This window comes from Formica exsecta, unplaced genomic scaffold (assembly GCF_003651465.1).
Source record: "Formica exsecta isolate Colony F162 unplaced genomic scaffold, ASM365146v1 scaffold352, whole genome shotgun sequence".
In the NCBI taxonomy this organism is placed as follows: Eukaryota; Metazoa; Arthropoda; class Insecta; order Hymenoptera; family Formicidae; genus Formica; species Formica exsecta.
This window is the reverse complement of record NW_021850773.1, coordinates 623,437-629,788: the sequence shown is the minus strand read 5'-3', so window position 1 is coordinate 629,788 and position 6,352 is coordinate 623,437.

Below are 6,352 nucleotides of genomic sequence, written 5' to 3'. Positions count from 1 at the left end.
GAGGCCTAGGAGAGGCATCCTGCACCGGCGGAGCAACCTAAGGGTGAGTATTATTATAAATCCCGTACATGCATTAATTCGGTTCATTTATTTGAATACTTTAAACAAGAGAGATTCGCACAAAGAGAAAAACTCTTATATAAATCTCTTATATAGAAGTTTCTATTTAAAAAAAGTACTTTTCTTTTTTAGACCTTATAAAATTATTCCATATTTTTATACCTGCTTATTATTGCACGCATCGGATATAAAATTTGGTGCGTACAATAATAATTTCTTGAAATAATAATTATTTTAAGTGTTGCTATAATTTGGATTTTATATTTGTATGTTGCAGACAATGTAGCCTCAAGATCAACAACTCCGCTGTTGCGCATCAGTGCCGGTGAGTGACAAACTTTCATTTAATTTTAAGATAACGGATTTCTAGAGATTGTAGATGTAGATCGTAGCTTGTAGATTATAGATGGATCCGTTATCTTAAAATGGATGGACTAGAATAAATTAGATCATAACTTTTGACATTTTTTTAATAGAAATTTGCATTAAATATCACAAAAGCAAATTAAAACATAAATAAAGAAATATAGAAAAACTTTCAATTCTTTATCAATTCATTCTTTATCATTCTGTGTGATCAATTATCTATCAATTATTTATTTAATAAAGAACATGTCACTAATTTTATTATTATGTATATAATAATTTATTCTTATAAAGCACGTTGATTTTATTTTAATATTTTGTAGTCCATCCATCTATATGTAGTGTAGCATATCAGAAAACTTTGTTTTGACTGATATAAATTTAAGTAATCGATCGATCAAATCATGTATAATGTTTAAAGAAATAAGTGAATAATAATAGTATAAAGTAAAAGTATAGTGAAAAATATATAAAAGTAAATGTTTACTTAATTCTATTTTATTATAAATTGTATTATAAGAGTAATATTATATATTACAAAAATTTTAATCAATCACAATTTTTAATTAATGATTTAACATTGTGTATCAGTCAAAGCAAAGTTATGTTAAAACAACGTACAACAAACGGTCCTAACATATTACGACCGTCAACGAGCGTAAAATTACGCTCATGCACCGGCGATAATAATTGCCGGCAACGGAAGGAATTTCTCTCCTTCATTGCCCTCTGATAGAGGTCAAAGCTACGTCTTTGGCCAGATGTAGCCAGAATGAATATGGCCAGGATCAACGAAAGGTAGGTCCAACTGGCCCAACGGAAGCAACATAGTTGACCAATATCGTGGTCAAAAGGCGCAAAAATACATATGTTAGACAATATATGTATCCGATACATTCTATTAGGACGTGAATAGGGCACGCGAATAGGGCACGCGAGTAGGTCACGCGAGTAGGGCACGCGAGTAGGGTACGCGAGTAGGACACGTTCCTCGAAATTTCCGTGATCCCGGATTCCCGCTGGCTTAGCTAGCAAAAGTAGGGTTGTTAGAATTATTTATTAGGACTATCTTAACTTAAGATAGTCATTTAATTCTTTAAATATTTAAATCCTTAAAATTCTTAAGAAAACTAAAACAAAATATTATGTATAAATGTAACGTAAAATGTGCGTATACTTTAAAACCTCGAGACAAATCGAATGGGTACCTCGATATCAGTAAAATATCAATAAATTAATGTATTTAAATGCTACAGAAAAAGATTAATTATAGCTTAGAATTATTATAATTATGCTTGATATTATTTTGATTTATTTTACGTGTGTTGCAAAATATTCAAATTAAATTTTTTTAAATTTCGCTGTTATCGGGTTCGATTTGTTTCGAGCAGTTTCCTACAGCGGGGTTCCTGATATTCAATGGATCACTTAACTTTTCTTTGCGGATTGATCTTACGAGGTCCGATGTAGAAGCAAGAAGTTGATTGTTCTCCACCTTTAAGATTGTTCTTGTCTTTGTCTGATATTAACCGGCGTGTTATTTGGCGGAGGGATCTTGATCTGGTCAAATCGTTGGGCCAGTTATCCTCCATTGAACGCGGCGATAACGCAATGTTTTTATAACGGTATCTTAATATTTATAAGATTTTATTCTGTTTAGCCAATCCTCCGCGAAACGGTGCGTATATTCTTATTCTCAATCGCGAAATTTAATTTAATTTAATAAAATCACGTATTTAAAAATAAATCGGGCGTTAGATTTTATATTCAAATTGTACAAATACAAATGCCCCATATTACAGACGCGATTATAAAAAGCCAAAATATCCGTCGAAACATTTTCGTTTAAGTATGTAATAATTATATTGTTTCTTCGATTGCACGTATATATTAGAATCGCGAATATTACGGCTATTGTCGATTTATTTATTCGTCGCGTTTTTTCGCAAATTTTAAATCGCAGTTTATCTTGTGATTTAATCGTTGATTTACATCGAACCTTCGTCTATTTTTTCTCGGATATTTTCTTTGCAACTCTACGCAAAATGCGCCAGTATAATCTAATTATAAGTACTTTTTTCTTCTTAATTGAAAAACGATCGATAATTTTATTAACGACTCTTTTGATCAGAATTGTTTGCATTATATAAAACTCAATAAGTTTTCTAATCCGTACTCTAATGAACCTGAGAGCTATGCCGGCGGTAACGTATAGCGTTTTCGAGTGAAGCAAGTTTGATCTGAGATCGAATAAGAGACGTCATATATTCCGTCTTGGATTATTAGGGATATTTGAATTATTTTGTAGATTAATCAATGAAATACTTTAAGTAATCGTTTGATTGATTAATCAAGGCAAAGAATCTTGTACTTTAAAGACAAAATAGCGTCAAAAATGGGGAATGTACTTTATATTATTTATATTATATTATTTATATTCAAATCCACTCAAAATCTATTTTTGATCAAACATATATTCATGGTAAATTGGGTTTAATCGCTCTCAAAGCGATCAAACTTTCTTCACTCGGAAACGCTAATAATTACCGGTAGGGTCACCCATGCCGGACAGGTCGAAGGGGAAGAGTCAGACTAAGAGAGATACTGTAGTTATATTTTTTTATATTAATATTTTTAAATAAAATGAAAAAGACAATAATAGAGAAAAGAGAGTTTTAGTTGTTTTTAGATAGTATCACCGGCGATCATATAAACGTGAAAAAATTAATTAACGCTGTCAACAATTAAAACTCCTTAAAAAACAATAGAACACGGTTAAAACTATAAGAAAATATAATTAATTATGTTTATATAAACTTGTCTATATATAGCTTTTAATGTGCATCGATGCGCACTAATGCATCCAACTGAATTCATAAATTAAAAAATTAATTGAATAATATAATTACAAAAAAAGAATTAATAATGAAAAGTTATATAAATTAAAAGCATGATTTGATAATTTTTAAAATGCTTAATACTTTTCAAAAATAAGAAAAAAGTGAAAGCAATTTATTGTAAATATCTTCTACATGTGTTATATTTAAAAATTAGGAAAAAAATTAAGAAAATTTATTTCTCTCTCTCATTTTACATGCACATAAAAATACTTCAATTATAATTTATTATCGCTGTAGTATATACTAGAATGACAAAACATCTCGTGCAGCTAATAAATTAATAAAACATTAATAAATCCATAATATTTCTCCGCATTTGTTATCCACAATGTGTTTAGCACGGACATGCACCAACCGGCCGTTTTACCATAGCATCAAAAAGTGTCTGGCCATGTAGTTCCGCCGGCTCTAAAATGGATCTAGTTAGTGCCACTATATCAGCTAAGAAAATAACTAAAGTTCCGAATTGATCTTGGAGACCTCGTGCGGTGACGATACAAAGTTTCAGCTTCAGACTTACCAACGCTGAGAAATAAATTCTCGGTGTCTATATAAAAGTGTGTAATTTAAATGTATATACGTATTTATACACACATCATATATATATTTATTTTTATAATATTCCTATCATAATTAACATCATAGTAATATAGCTAGACAAATCTGAAATGTGTAATTACAATTTTACAAATTAGATAGACAAGATCTCTTGCTCTAACAATAAGTCATCGTCTATATGCCTATTTTACTTTTAAATTACAATGTCGTTATGTGACGTGATAGCGACATTGTTGTATTAAAAAGTGACGAAATGGATAAATAAATTAACTAATATAAATGGATAAATAAATTAAATAATATAAATTAACTTAGAATTAAAAGATCTTGCTTATTTAATTTGCGGAGAACTGTAATCACATTTCGAATTTACAAATAATACAAATAACAGTGCGACGCGGAACATAAATCGATAATACAGAATTCAGTTTCACATTTTTAGTATATCTTCGTAATAATATAAAATAGCTCAAAGCATAATTATAAATAAATGTAAATAAATTCTCAGTGAGAATCTATCAGAATACAAATTTTTTAACTTTCTTGTACATATTTTTTGGGGGACATATCGCGCGTCAGATAAAATAATATTGAAGATTGAAAACTATCTTATAATCTAGATCTAGAGTCTAGAGGATAAAAAAAAATGCATACATTTATTGCAAAGTAATCATCTATTTTCAATTTCCTTTTTATTTTTTTCAATATATAATTCGAAGTTTTTAATGTCCTAAATTCAATGCAATAGTTGCAATTGTCATAACAATCCAGAATTTTACAATAGTTACGATATAGTTAATACTATCAATTTCTTCGCTTAATATAATGTGCTATATGACAAGAAGTTTTGTATATATATAAGTTCCCAAGATAATCACTACATACATATAATAGACAAATTTCTATCAAATAAGATGCAAATAAACAATTTTTAGTTTACTCCAAGATACTTTCGCAGCTTTATATTGTAAATTCTTTTATATTCATCTTTATCATGATTTCTTAAAAATATTATGTGGAAGAGCCAAAAATATCAATATTAAAAATAGATTTAAAATAAAAAATTTGAGAAATTCTGGTTTTACATTTATTTATCAAAATAATATAAATTACATTTCTGCATTTATAATCTTTGTTGTATTTATAATCCATGTTCGATTTATACTAGCATTGCTGCTTGGATGATGAAATAAATGGATAAGATATGAGACTAGTGTACAAATGTGCTTGTTCATTTTTCATGTGACATGATAAAATAAAGCTAGCGCCAGATTATGCACGTATTCGCAATTCGTAATTCGTGAACGGTATAAAAAAATCTGATTGGTCGAATTTGACGAATCTTCCATCTACATTATTCACGAATTATAAACGAATCGCGGATACGCGCATAGTCTGGCGTTAACTTAAAAAATGTAATTGGTTTGAATATCTTACAATGTATATAAGAGATGCAACCAAATATGTTCGATTCATGATTATATAATATTGCAACAAAATTATGCAATCATAAGATTATAATTGCTATAATCAATATCAAATGATTGTATAATTACAATCTTATAGCAATTCATAATTGTAGCAAAATATAATTATATGGAAAATGTATAATATGAAATTATGAAATTATCGTGTGATATCTGTAATATATTATTATAATATTAATTCCTCTCTGTGTTAGTGCTGAATATAGCAATTTAAACCCACATAATTCATCTATATATTTTATGTAAAAAACGGTATTTTATGTAAAAAGCATTTTAATAAAATTAAATTATTGAAAAATAAAAAAATTTTGCAGATCACCAAAAATTGGAATTTAAAAAAAATTTAATTTAATTCAAATCTATATTTAAAATTATAATTTTTTATCGAAATAAAATATTTAGGAATAATTATATTCGATATTGCACTAACACAGTGTATTAGTAAATTTATATTATTTATTTATGAATGTATATTTATAATGGAAATTTTCGTGCTTTTCAATATTCTTTATATCTTCTTGACTAGATATAATAAGTCTTGCTATAAATATATTGCTTTTTATTCCTAAGTCCATTCCATATCATCATTTGTCATAAATCATAAAAGACAAAACTTTCAAACTTCTATAAAAACATTATACAGTTTATGTTATAAAATTTAATGCTTTGTATATTATATGTATGTTTATGTGGGAAGCCCTAACTTGATTATTAAATTAAACAGCATTTTAAAATTTATTTAATAGATAAATTATGTTTTTGTAAATGTTAAAATCAAAAAATATTGATGTAGATATTTTGTAGAAATGTAAAACTGTGATAAAATGATAATTTAAAAATGTTTTTTCGTGAATTCTTTTTATACGCGTAATTTAATAAATAAAATATTAATAATTGAAACATTGCGTAACAAAATCAATTATTTAAAAAGTTTTTTAAAATCAACTTCATTTTTTTTTAAAGATATGTCGAAGATATGCA